Source organism: Ceratotherium simum, chromosome 13 (genome assembly GCF_057802395.1).
Source record: "Ceratotherium simum simum isolate JZ-2026a chromosome 13, ASM5780239v1, whole genome shotgun sequence".
Taxonomy (NCBI): domain Eukaryota; kingdom Metazoa; phylum Chordata; class Mammalia; order Perissodactyla; family Rhinocerotidae; genus Ceratotherium; species Ceratotherium simum.
In genome coordinates, this window is record NC_141912.1 from 47,498,777 (window position 1) to 47,513,408 (window position 14,632).

Consider the following 14,632-nt stretch of genomic DNA (forward strand, 5'->3'; position numbering starts at 1 on the left):
TGTTGTCCCAGAGGTCCCTTAGACTGTCCTCACTCCTTTTAATTCTTTTTTTCTTTTACCTGTTCAGCTTGGGTAATTTCTTCTAGTCTTTCATCCAGCTCACAGATCTGTTCTTCTGTATCCTCTACTCTGCTTTTGAGTCCCTCTAGTGAATTTTTCATTTCCACTATTGTATTCTTCATTTCTGATTGGTTCTTTTTTATATCTTCCATTTCTTTGTTGACACTCTCACTGAGTTCATCTATTCTTCTCCCCAGATCAGTGAGCATCCTTAACACTCTTTGTTTGAACTCTCTGTCGGGTAGGTTGCTCATTTCTGTTTCACTTAGTTCCTTTTCTGGGGTGTTGTCCTGTTCCCTTACTTGGAATGTATTCCTTTGCCTCCTCATTTTGCCTCTTTCCCTGTGCTTGTGTTTACATATTAGGTAGGTCAGCTACGTCTCCTGCTCTTGGATAGGTGACCTTATGTAAGTGATGGCTTAGGAGGCCTGCAGTGTGCTTCCCTCAGTTCTCAATGTTCCAGGGGTGACCCCTATGTGGTCTACGTGTGTCCTTCTGTTGTGGCCTGTTTGCTCTCCCTGTAGCCACCCAGGGAGGCCGAGTTACGCTCCTGGCCAGCTGTTGTAATGCTCAGCTGCTTGTAGTTGTTGTGGGCCCTTCAGTCTCTTTATCAGGTGTGCGGAGCCCCAGCACAGTTGGCTGCAAGTTCTAATACCACGTTTGTGTTGCAGTCTTTCTTTTAAGTGAGTAGGCCACCTGTGTGGCAGGTTGTTAGGCTCAGGGGCTTACAATTGCTATAAGCCTCCAGCCTTCAGGTGCCTTGTCAGCTCTCTGAGGATTGCAGCTGGGGCAGGCTGGCCTCAGGCATGGGAGCACCCAATTGTTTCAGGCTTTGGAAGGTGAGGCAAACCACCTATGTGGGTCTTTGAGAAGCACAAGTCTTCTGCAGCTGACAAGCCCTGCCGCCCACAGGTCCACACACACAGTCAACACAGTCCTGCCCCGTGTGCGTGCCCCGACCTCCCGAAGCAGACCCAGTCTCTCTACGGCAGGAGCCCCACACTCTCCACCCGCTCCTTGTACACGCCCTGCCCCACTGAAGTCGGCTCAGTTGGCAGGCTGCAGAGAATCCAGTCACCAATCTATGCAGGCCCACAAGTTGCCTGAGGGCTTGTTGTTGGGTGGGGCCAGTCTCTAGGGTGGGCTGCCTGCCCTGGCTGAGCTGGATTAAATGGTGCTCTAGCGGGTGGGGCAGACCCTGGGCTAGCAGGCCTCAGGGAGGACTCCAATGGCATCTGTGTCAGCACGCCCACACCAGGCCACAACAATGGCCGCCGCCAATGTCCCAGTCCCTGGAGAGGTCTCACCTCTCACCGAGATGCACTCAGGGCCTATCAGGTGAGTCTCTTTTCACCAAAGCACTGTTCACCTTTCTTTCTGGTGATTTTAGGTTGCTTTCTGAAACGGGTGAGTTTGCGCATGGGCCCTTTAAGAGTCGGTTTTAATATCTTTGTGCACCAGCTTTTCTGGGGGTACTCCCCAATGTTTTAGTAGCAGGCAAAGTCAGATATTATGCCACTCATCTGGATTGTGCTGGGTCCACAAAATGCCCACAGCGGGGGCGCTCCCTGGCTCAGGGCCCCGCTCCTCCAGGGAGGCTGCGGATCTGTGAGCTGCTCCCGGGCGGCCGTGAAGCTGGCGGCTTGTGAAGGTGGCGTTTTTCCTCTCCAGAAGGGAGTTTCTACCTCACTTAGGATTGTCCGTTGTTGCAGGAGTTCCTCTTATCTAGTTTTCAGTTCTGTCTCGGGGGTAATTTTTCCACGAGTAGTTGTAAATTGGCTGTGTCCGCGGGAGGAGGTGAGTTCAGAGTCTGCCTATGCCGCCATCTTGACTTCCTCCCCTGTATCTGTGTTTTATACACAGCAAGATTACAATTTTTTTTGCCCCTCCAAGAACCAATTTTTACCCTGTTGGAGGCGAGTTTATCCTTGTGAAAAATGCATGCTTTAGGAGAAAGACAGATAATAAGCAAATCAGTAAGAAAAATAATTGTGATAAATGAAATGAACGAAATGAGGGGCTAAAAATGGGAGTATGGTTACTTTGGAGAGAGATATCCAGTTGCTTGCACTGACTAAGAGAGAAAGGAAACAGTTAATCTGCAGCCTCTCTTTACCTCTGTTTCTTCTCTGCCTCAGTTGGACTGGAATCTAGGACTGTTTTGTTGCCCGAGTGCAACCACAGGCCTGTAGGCAGGCACCAAGTAAGGATGCCCATGGCTTCCTGGTCCCATTGTCCTGGAGCCCAGTTACTTAAGTCCTCCATCTGAAGCTTAAAAGAAAAAGAAAGACTGAATGTAATCCATGGTGTACAAATAATTTCTCTCTTCTTGTTTTTCAAACAAACTCACATCAAGTCATACTGTCTCCCTTAGACAAGCTCTGCACCCCAAACAGCAGAGTTGCCAAAAGCCAGTCATTCACGAAATCCAATCTACTCGGTCATTTATTTCTGTGCAATTCTGAATGGGTCATTGTTCCTTAGTTTGGGTGTGAGACTATCAAAGCTAAATTTAACTGCCATGGTTGTAGTAGAACAAAGCATATATATTTGTGTAATGCTCTCTGCACATAGGTGTGTTCCAGCAAAACAATGAAGGCAGGATAGCTGAATGCTGAAAAGCAGTATAATGCTCTGGTTATACGCTCTGGTATGGATTTTAGAGTCTAGACCACTGTTTGCAAATTAGCAGGTAATTAATTTAACCACTTTAAGACTCAGTTTATCCATAGGTGAAATGAGAATAATGACACTATCATATTAGGTTGTTATAAGGAATAATGAAAGCAATATACATAAATTAGTTAGTATAACATGAAGCATAGAAAGCCCTCTATAAATAGCTGCTATTATCATATCTCTTTCTGTAGGCCAGTCATGATTTGTTTTGGCAATCCTTCCTAGTTTTGCTATTTTTTAGAGTAAAAAAGTTAAAATCAAATTAGGATCTCTGGTATTTAATCCTGAGCAGCATATGGCCTAATCTGCCTTTTAGTTATACTTGCCCTTCAATTATATTTGTTGATTTTTTTTCTAAATCGAGCTTAAGCTTCATAAGCTCCATGATGCATCCATCTCCGCAAGCACTTAGGCTTCGCCAGTCAGACATAACTATCAAGATTTCACTCCAGAAGTGAACAACCATAGGAAGCAGGAGCCCTTGCAATCCACCATTTCACAAGAATGACAACAGAAGCATCAGCTCTTCCAGAACATTCTTGGTGAAATTTCTTGTGTTGAGTCCCCGGAGTCATTGGCATGAGCTGCTGTGCCTGTGTCCAGCAGCAGCAGTAATACCCTTTCCCCTCGAGCAGCCCTCACAATATGATGTGGGCATGGGTCCTGGCTGCAGGGCCCTAGGCCTGACTCTCCAGCACTCTTGGAGATTCCATGACGTACAAACATTCTTCATGAAATTAAAAAAAAATTTTTTTACCTAAACTAACTAGAGTAGTTTCTGTTTGCAACCTCGAATCCTGACTGATGCAGGTGCGAGTATGCTCTACAGGGCTAAGACCCAGGCCGAGGCATCCTGAGCCTACCTGAGATGATGGAATAATCCAAGGATGGAAAAGTGAATCAAAGCATAGTGCACAGCAGGGCCGGCCCCCTGGCTTAGCGGTTAAGTGCGCACGCTCCGCTACTGGCGGCCCGGGTTCGGATCCCGGGCGCGCACCGACGCACCGCTTCTCCGGCCATACTGAGGCTGTGTCCCACATACACCAACTAGAAGGATGTGCAGCTATGACATACAACTATCTACTGGGGCTTTGGGGGAAAAATTAATAAATAAATAAAATTATAAAAAAAAAAAACCTTTCAGTTAAAAAAAAAAAAAAGCATAGTGCACAGGAGAAAATCAGTGTGCAAATACCAGGAAAGTAAGGATGAAGGTCACATACATAGGGCCCAGAGTTGAAGGTAGAAGTCAGGGTGCCAGGAATATTGGTTAATGGAAAGAGATGAAGGCAAAGGAGATGGAGAAAAGGCAAAGAAGGGTATGTTAAGACTCCATTTGATAGGCCAGCAGTTGGGTGGTATGTATGAGGGTTGGTGTCCTTAAAAAGGAATAGCAGAAGGCAGGACAATACTGTAACTCAAGTTCTCATTAACTCACACTTGGAAACAAAAGCCTTCCAACCTCCTCTTACCTTGTTTTCTGCCCTGAACTTTGTTCTTCACGAAAAACCATTTGGGGTCATTGTCATTGCCCTACTTTTTGAAAAAACAATCAGGGCCGGCTCCATGGACTAGTGGTTAGGTTCTCCATGCTCCACCTTGGCAGCCCAGGTTCGGTTCCCAGGCGTGGACCTACACCACTGGTCAGCAGCCATGCTGTGGTGGTGACCCACGTAGAGAATAGAAGATTGGCAACAGATGTTAGCTCAGGGCAAATATTCCTCAGCAAACAAAGAAACAAACAAACAAAAACCAATCAATTGTGGCTCCCCATCATCTACAGAACATTACAGAACTCATTCGCCTGGCATTTCTGACCCTCCTTCACCTAGGCCAGTCTGTATCTCTAATTCATTCCTCGTTAATCTTCTCATACTCTATACTAGAGCCACGCTAAGCCATTTAGTGTTTCTTAGACATGCATTTCATTTTCCCAGGCTCATGCTGTTCTTGCTGCCTCGGATGCCCTCCCTGCTGCATCGTAGCATATCCAAATCCCTGTGTCTTCCGAAGCCCAGTTCAAATGCCATGTTTCAGCAGCGATATTTCCATCCCTGAAGCACACTAACTGTACTTCTCATGTTACTTTTCCCATCTTGCACTACAGTTATTTAGGCACGTATTATTATTTCCTCTAAGAAGCTATAATTTCACTTTGGGAAGAATTCTTGGCACAGTGTCCCGTATAGGACAGGTGCCCCAAATAGTGTTGAAAAAAGGGTTGAATGAAGCAACACTTGACACGTAATTTTCCATAGAACCTAAAGCATGTGATGGTGGCCTAAGATGTGGTAGGAATAGTGCAAGTTTCACTATCAGACAAGCAGGAGTTTGAGTCACAACTCTGTAGCTGACTAATGAAGATTCTTCCAACATGTTGCCTAATCATGCACAGCCATTGGTAATATGGAGATAATCATCCCCGCAGCATAGGATTAAGCAAGGTTCCAGAAACCACCTAATACCACTTCTGGTACAAAAGAGATGTCAATTGAATGTTAGTGATTTTTCTCCCCCTTAGTCTGTTCTTCAGCCTTTGCGTCTCTAATTCCATATATTGTTTCTCACACAACTCGGTTTTCTGGTCTGCTCATTCTCTCCATTTTATCAATATTACTCTTAAAATTTTGACTGTTAAAATACCCCAAGGTGGCCCGACCAGTTCATAGATCAGTGGTCGTATTACTTGGCATGATCTTGAAACTATGCTTCTATTTTTGCAGTACAAGATAGCCAATTTGACTAATTTTAAGCTTGTGATTAAGTAAAATCTTCAAATTTTTTGAAGCAACCTACCTCAGGGCCACATGTCCATTTCACACTTGAACTAAATGCAAATGCTTACACTTATATCTGTTAAGTTTCAACTAATTTATAAGCCCAGAATTTTACTTTACCAAAATCACTTTCAGACTTGATTTTAATAATCTTTAAAAAGGAATGGGGGGAGGTTGGTGGGAGGACTACTAAGCAATAACTTCAGAACATTCTCCTTACTCTTTTTTAATTGCAAAATAAACACCTCCCACGGTGATCTGTAATGTGGGCCAGCACTGTGTCCACGTGTAGGAAAAAAGATGACTTTTGCACTTTGTCTCTGCCAATCACAGCCACATAAGTAATTAAACTTCAACAAACTTAGTAATTGAATAATAGAAATATATTTTTTTAGAGATTACCTTAAGGAAAGTGAAAAAGAAAAAGATGACATTCCTTTAATTTCTCAAATAGAAAGAATTCTGTGTTTTAATTAAATGCTACATTGTTCTACCAACAGCACTGGCCAAAAACTTTATTGGCAACTAATACTCTTGCTCTACTGCAAAAATCTAAGAATTTAAGTTTCTCAGATTCTATGCAGATGAAGTTATATTTTTCTTTGAGAACATGTAAAATAAAGAAAACAATTTAAATTTAAAATCTTTTACTGAGGTTCTTCTGAATAACCTCTCCATAGAGAAGCTACTAGTGATGTTTTTATTAGAACTGTATAGGAAATATTTTGGGGAGCCTTCCAATTTTCCCTTATCAATGTAAATTCTATGTATATCAAATGTAATTTAAAAGGGATGGATATTAAATAATAAAGAGAAACTTCTTCAACACAAATTTTCTATAAAAGTAAAAAATGTCTGCCCATAGAAAGATATAGAGACCAAAGTCTGAGCCAAAAATAATATTGTAATTTGTTTGTGGGATTCACCTAGTCTAGGACCAATCTTTCTTTTCTATCTGGGCCATTTAAGATATACTTGAAAATATTTAAAAACAAATTATAACCTGAGATCCAAAAAAAACAAATGACCCATCAAATAAGTCTTAGGATTTCAGCGCCAATAACATTAGAAGATAGAGAAGGTGAATGGTAGTGTTAAGGAGTGAAATCATTTTTCTACTATTTATATAAAACTCAAGAAATTATAATTTCCCATCTATAGTTGGAGATTCAGTTACTTAGTATAAATAGGGAAAGATATCTAAGATAACCAAGACCAAAAAATGCCACAATTTTTGTTAGTTTATTTTAATGCTTTTACATTTATTATATATTTCCTAGATATAGAAAACAGACCATGTGAAATATAATTATGCTTTTTCTCTATCACCCAAGATTGTCATTATTATCATTTTATATTAGATCATAAATGGAGTCTCTGGGGGCCATCAGGCTGAAAGTGAATTTATGTTCTGAGACATCTTTTCTTTCATAAATCCTTTCTATTCGCTGCTTTGTTTTAGAATACATATCTTTAAGGCCTACTGGGAAAGGTCTTTATTAGGTTGAACCATGAAATTGTTGATATTTAATCATTTTTAACCTACAAAACATCAATTTCTCCTGGTTTAACCTAACGTAATCAAAGATGGAGTCCAAAGCTGAAGAACTTTTCTGTCAACCATCTTTATCAGCACCTTTGACATTTACAAAGCTCTTATCATATTCAATATGATGAAATATAGGATATGTTGAGCCTCCTTTTCCCTTCTGCACAGACAGACCTTGGAGCTCACAGTCTTGTTTTCCACTGCCACTAACAGGAGATAACAGAGTCACATCTCCAAGAGAATGTCGTCCTGCCCTGCTGGCTTCTTTGGCAATATATGTTTTTGATCCCCTATTTCTGGTCTACTGTCATCAAAGCGCCGCCTATTGCTTTGTATTGAATTAACTTTTAGTGCATTATGAGGAAAAACACCTGGAATTTTGAATCATTGAATCGTAGAGCTAGAAGAGATCTTAGCAATCACTTAGCCCAACCCTCCTACAGTGAATATTGCTGGTTCCCGACTCCCTCCATCAGCCCAGTTTTCACCCAGTCTTCCACTCTCCCCCATGCTGCCAATTTGTTTAGGCGATGAGCCTGACTTAGGAGCGGGGATGATCTCACTGGTTCAGAATCTCAGCCTAAACCAATCTGCTCAACCAGGTCCCTGCCATTAGGACAGGTGTTATGGGCTAAATTGAGTCCCCCATAACTCACATGTTGAAGTCCTAACCCCCAGTACCTCAGAATGTGACTGTATTTGGAGACAGAGCCTTTAAAGAGGTAATTAAGTTAAATCAGGTCATTAGGATGGGCCCTAATCTAATATGACTGCTGTCCTTACAAGAGAAAATTTGGACACAGACATGTACAGAAGGAAGATGATGTGAAGACATGGGGAGAAGACAACTATCTATAAACCAAGGAGAGAGGCCTCAGAAAAGATCAACCCTGCTGACACCTTGATTTCAGACTTCTAGACTTCAGAACCGTGAGAAAATAAATTTCTGTTGTTTAAGCCACTCAGCCTGTAGTATTTTGTTATGGCAGCCCTAGAAAACTAATACAATGGGATTGGGCATTGGAATGGGATCCATTTTGAACCAACAAGGAGGGAAGTTTGGGGGAAACCTCTAGAAAAGAATATTCCTTGTTTAAAAGAGAGACACTCTTTTTTCTTCTTGATGCTGTAAGGTGGAAATGTGAAGCTTGTAAATTCTGCAGCCGTTTTGTCATCAAGAGAGATGCTACCCTGAGAATGAGCCAGTTCTCAGAGACAAGTGTAGCCAGGAGAATTGCGAAAACAGGAGCTGGAGTTACTCTAAACCAAACTCAAACCCAGCTCAATCTCCGGACTTCCTGTTACACGAGCTAATAAATCTGTTCAGTTATTTAAGCCAGCTAAGGCCAAGTTTTCAGTTACTTACAGTCTCCATTGTATTTGTATGTTACCCACCCCTTCATTTTACAGAGAGAGGTTGAGCCCTCTTCAAATTTAAGTGACTTATCCAATGTATCAGAACATAGATTAAATAACTCAAAACAATTCTCTTTCCTTAACACAGCCGGGTCATAGATTGAAGGTATACACACAATTGGTAGGAACATTAAGACGACTACAAGTAAAGGGTTTTATAAACAGGATGAAGAAAATATTCACTCTTACCTGATCAATCCAGGAAGGCTAAAGACAGGAGAATTGGAAGTACTGGAAAAGGAGAAAAAGTATCAGAAAACCAGCTTTCTGTGTTGGTAAGTCGACTCGCGTGTCCTTCCCTCTAGCCTCATCTTTAGCCTCTTTAGTAGGGACTCTGCCCCACCCCACGTTTATCCCCTCTCTTTCTTTCATTGCTCTCCTGCTTTGGGGTCTCAAGATTCCTGTGCCGCTCCAAACGTTCTTCTACCTGGGAGCAGCCTCCCTGCGGCTCTGCCCAATTTTGAATACTTGAACGCCTGTATTCTTACTCTCTTCCACGATCCGTATTGCATAATTACATTTTCCAAGTGGCTTCAGACACATGATGTAAGAGAATATAGACCATGTTGATCGCCTATATAGAAAAATCTTATTAACCATTTGGGGAAGTGGGAGTTTTACCATAGTTGGTAAACTTCCTGATTTCTTCAAACCACTGTAGCTCATTTACATTAACATTTTTGTTCCAGAAAATGGGAAGTGTCACGCTGAGATATTCTCATTTTATACATTGGAGGCCACGCTTTCGTGAATGAATTCTTTCTTTTAAATCTTGGCAAGCTAAATTATGAATAGGGATTATCAATCAAGTTTAAATTTTATTTTTAAAAAACATGCTCTAACTATAATGAGAGCAGGGAATCTCCCCAGAATCTAGAACTGTGCCTGGCACATAGTCCGTGAGAAATAAACATTCATTGAATCAATATTTGAATGAATAATTTCTGACAACTTTGTGAGATATTTCTGCATTGCAAGTTGTTGAATAATTTTATTTTAAAAAATTACCTCGCAGGTCATTTTAATAGCAAATATTCAAAATTTTAAATCAATAGATATGATAGGAAATGATAAGCTGTGCAATAAAGTTGGTGGGCTGTACATGAGATGTTGTCATGTGAACCTGCCAGTTGGTGACAGAATTGGACAGATATCACAGAAAGCCTTGGCTTTTGGGGATGCCATTTTGAAAGGAACCTATAAAGGTATCCCTTTCTCCCTGGGAGTGGGAGGGACGATTAGTGTTACAGTTCATCGAAATTGCTACACTGTCCTCTTTCATATGGGCACGACTTTCTTGTCCCCCTTCTGAATGCCATGGCTCAAATCAACAAAACCAATCTGGGTTATTACAGCTGGCATGGATAGGGTATCACACCTTTGTGTTCTGAAGGTTTCCAAGTTTGCTGTGGGGCCACACTATTGAATATTTAAGCAAAACAAGTTGAAAGACTTATATACAGTTCTGTGCTAGAAAAATATAAGAAATTTTGTTTGTTTTTTAATAAATTAGGCAGAGTTAAAATCCTGCTGCTGTTTTTGTTTTGATAGCTTATATTCTTCTCATGGTTAGTTCTTTTGTTGTTGTTCTTGTTTTAATGATTTTACACCTTGAATTCTTTGAGGTTTAATTTGCTTATTACTGTAAAGTACAATTGGTATAACTGTATGACCATCCCCTCATTATAGTCAGGAACCTCAAATGGGAAAATTATTATTTTATTAGTGTCATTTTACTTGACCATTCACACTTTTCTGGAAACTGTAGTCTAGAAATTGGATATGAATAGTCTAGAAACTGCAGTCCAGAATTTCTGAATTCTTGATTTAAAATGCTAAATATCCAGAACACCAACCTTTGAAGTTAGCCAAGAGTAGTCACTGATGCACAGGTTGTTTTTATATTTTAATATATTCTATGTATTCTTTCTTCATGCCAGAAACAAAAGAATTCCCTTAAAAAATGTTGACTATTTGATCAAAGACTGAAAAGGAAATGCATTTAAGTTTCATTCAACAACATCCATGTTTCACTGCCCCACCTTAGCTTTCTTTAATGTTATGTATCTAGCGCCACTTTTATGCAGAGATTTGAAGACAAGACTAATTAAAAAGAATGTGTCCTACTTTTTTTTTTTTTTGGTGAGGAAGATTGGTCCTGAGCTAACACCTGTGCCAATCTTCCTCTATTTTGTATGTGGGACACCACCACAGCATGGCTTGATGAGTAGTGTGCAGGTCTGCACCTGGGATCTGAAACCATGAACCCCAGGCCGCCGAAGCAGAGCGTGCGAACTTAACCACTACGCCGCTGGGCCAGTCCTGTTTTTTAACTGTAGCTAGCAAGGATTAAAAATTGTGCCACTTGGCAGCCACTCAGCTATAATTTTTTCTCTTTCACACTCAGTGTTCAAGTACTAGGTGACATTCAACAACTAGGTGAATTTAATCTCGTAGCCAAGTTTTACTAACTGCAACTCTGAGGGGAAAAGCTCTTTCTGATCTTTGTTATTCTAAGAACTATACTCATTGAATCATTTCCATATTAAATTACATGGTTAACAAGTTATCTTCAGTTTTAGGCTATCAAGGAGACTTTGATAAATTACTATGTATTTCTATTTGTTTCCCCAAGGGCAATGGTTTTCCGCTGAAACCACCATCGTCATTTCTGATCACTGAGCTCTAAGAAGTTGAATGAGACTAGAACAGTGTCAATGGCACCCAAAAAGAAGCCATTAGAAATCCCTGAAAGTGCATACAAATTTTTTCATAGATTCTAGGAAATAGCACTTCAAATGAAATTTCCATCCAAGATCATTTAAAAAAACAAAACAAAAACACCTCTTCATTTGTAGCATCCCTACTGGATGTGGATTTGTTTCAGTGAACATGCCAGAAGCAGCCAGCCAGGTCTTATGACTCACAGACACATGATGCTTCTGCTGGGAGCACAGACAGGTGGAAACAGACCTGATCTGTTCACCAACTTTGTTCTGGGATTTCAAATATACTACCTACTTGTTGGTGGAAAATTATGCTGTTTGCATTTTTTCAACAAATGCTTGTAGAGTCAAGATAACTTCGTAAAAGTAAAGAGAATAAACCTTCAAAACAAATAAATTGTGTGACAGCAGCCTCAGAGTGAAGGATTTGCTTTCATGGGTGATCTAGATCAGAGTTCTCACTGTACCTCAAAATCACCAGGGTGTTCCTACACCACACAGGTGCAGAGGATCCATCCCTAGAGATTCTGAATCATTGACCCAACCATCCCATTTCTAGAAGAGAGGCAAAACAGATTTTATTTTTCATTTTGTAACTTTATATACTGTTTGAATTTTTCCATGTTTATATATTTTTTTATTTTTAAAAATTAATTTGAAAAGCATTTGTCCTCAGTGTGGCCTTTCCTAGCTACACCCCACTTGCTAATGGTTACAGTTCTTCTAGGTAATCAAAATACCTACTCAACATCAAAATAGACATCTGTCTTTGGTCTTGAATGTATTGGACTGGTATTCTACACTCTTACGATAAAAAATGAATTTGAAAGTCTGGCTCTACCAGTGTATAAATTTAGGCAAGTTCTATAACCTCTCTGAGCCTCAGAGTCATTAACTTTTGAATGGGTACTTTAATATTGAACTTACTTCTCAAAGATGAGTGGAAGTTAAATAATATGATCCATGTAAAGCAGTTTTTATATAGCAGGCGTTCAATAATGGTTTCCAGCCCCCCATTCCCACCCCGACAATAAGAGGTAGTTTATAGTATATTGAATTCACTTATTCATATTGTATTTTCATGCAAATATATGGCTCTTTCATTTACAGAGGTAGAAAATACATGAACACTTCTTGAACAGAGTATCCCAGTCTGAACCCAAAGGTAAATAGGAGTTATTGTACAGGATTCTTTCTAGTTAGAAAATGCTCTCTGTTTCTTTTCTGCTAGCTTTTCCTCATCACCTGCCGTTTGTATACCCATCTTTCTCCATTGGTGTTTGTTTATATATAAACCACAGCTTTCACTGCTTCACAAAACTCAAATAATGTTTCAGTGGGTGGTGTGTTTTTAGATAGGAGACAGATGGATTTGGGGTAAGCATGAGTCTTTGTTGTTGTTGTTGATGGTGGTGTCTCACGCTTGCCAGATAGATGTACAGTCCACGGACTGAAATGAAACAAGGAAACAGATAGGTTATACTAATATAATATGTGGCCTGTGTTTGGTGCTTTATAGTTTTCCCATACACTTTACTTCATTGAACAGGTTAACATTGTTATTTTACATTCTCCTGCCAGCTCTAGAGAGGGTCTTGAAGTCCCAGCGGGTGGACTAACCAGCATCAGCATGACCTGAGAAATCCAGAATCTCAGCTGCTCCCTCCCTAACTGCTGAATCAGAGTCTGCATTTCAATAACATCCCCATGTGATTTGGGTGTGCAGTACAGTTTGAGACCTCTGACCTGCGGAACATTTAAATCTTTAACCCACCAGTTGTCTAGGATTACTGACTGTCTAAAGATGTCTTTTAATTTCATTGTGACTGTGTTCAAGACCACAACACTCAGAACAAGTTTACTATATCTTCTTGGTGGTGTACAATGTTAGTTGCCTTTTAGTGACTTTGGAAGCACTAGGTTTACTGGAATGAGAGTAAGACAAAGGCATTAGTTTTCTCTTCACCATACTTGTTTCAAGACATTTAGAAGGTTTTACCACTCTTTGAACCTCTCAATCCTGTGCAAAACTATGAAATATTTTCCAACCAATAGTACGGGAGGTCAAGTTGTTAAAGGCAGTGATAGGATCTGCTTTTGTCCCCATTTATTAAAAAGTTTACAGGATTCGGGGCCGGCCCGTGGCGTAGTGGTTAAGTGCGCGCACTCTGCTGCTGGCGGCCAGGGTTTGGATCCCGGGCGCGCACCAATGCACCGCTTGTCAGGCCATGCTGTGGCGGCGTCCCATATAAAGTAGAGGAAGATAGGCACAGATGTTAGCCCAGAGCCAGTCTTCCTCAGCAAAAAGAAGAGGATTGGCATGGATGTTAGCTCAGGGCTGATCTTCCTCACACAAAAAAAAGTTTACAGGATTCTGGTTAATTGGGCTCAGATGCACTTGTTCGTTTTTCTATCACTTGGTTTATCACTCAGCTGAGACCTGCTAGCCACTACAAAGTTTTTGGTCAATATACAGCTTTACATCATTTTGTTATTCATATATTGTTATATTCATACTTCCAATGGATTGTTAGCTAATTACTCAGAAAAAAAGAAATACTAATGACAAAGTACAAGATTATCAATACAGACCAAAAATATGATACTAATTCTCCAAGTTGATCTCAGATTGATCCTCTCCAGATCCATCAGATACAGTCATCAAATCCAATTCTTAAATAGTATATCCAAATGTGTTAATTTTTTAAAAAAATCAAAGTTAAACACAGAACTATCCCAAGGATTATAGTCACCATGACTTTTCACTTATTGGACACGTCTACTCACATTATGTGTCATTTTCAAGGAGGTGCTTACAACCTCTATCACCTCATCATTTGTCAACAAAACACAAAATAGGGCAGTTGATTTTCTCTTAAGTGGTAAATGCAAACATTCAAAACATGAATTTATGAGAGCATTTATCCATTTTCAATGCCATAATAGTTAATTTTTTCCCAAAAGTAAACATGATATGCCTTTCTAAGTTTATTTGTTGATAAGTAAAGCTTCACTACCTAATTAATCTAATAACATATCTCTTATTAAACAGGAAAAGAGCGTTAAGTATCTCTACATATGATGACCATTATTAAGGATTATATACAATGAGTTTCCTAATACAATATTAAATAGTATGCTGACCTAAATTAAAATATTTTTAACTTAAAACCTCTTCTTGAGTGTTTCATTTTTATTTTTTAAAGTCTACAGGGCTGTGGCTAAGGCAACTCAGATACACCTGTTCATTACTCTGTCACTTGGTTTATCACTCAGCTGAGACCTGCTCTCCACTGTGAAGTTTTATATTGTATCACAGAAAAAGATGAGATTATTTTTAAATTCCTTACAAAGTGTAGGTAATCATATATTACTGTGGAAAGAGTTTGAGGTCCAAAAATGTTGGAGAGGCTGAAGTAAGTGGA

General features: G+C 40.1%; 1 long non-coding RNA gene across 1 annotated transcript; it reads left to right on the forward strand.

Annotated features, from left to right (window-relative positions):
- The first annotated feature begins 1,288 nt into the window (after positions 1-1,288).
- On the forward strand, positions 1,289-14,344 carry LOC147915715 (uncharacterized). The gene is made up of 5 exons (XR_015554140.1): positions 1,289-1,398; positions 7,852-7,995; positions 8,684-8,756; positions 12,318-12,372; positions 12,789-14,344. It is a non-coding gene; the product is annotated as an uncharacterized LOC147915715 (long non-coding RNA).
- The last annotated feature ends 288 nt before the right edge of the window (positions 14,345-14,632 follow it).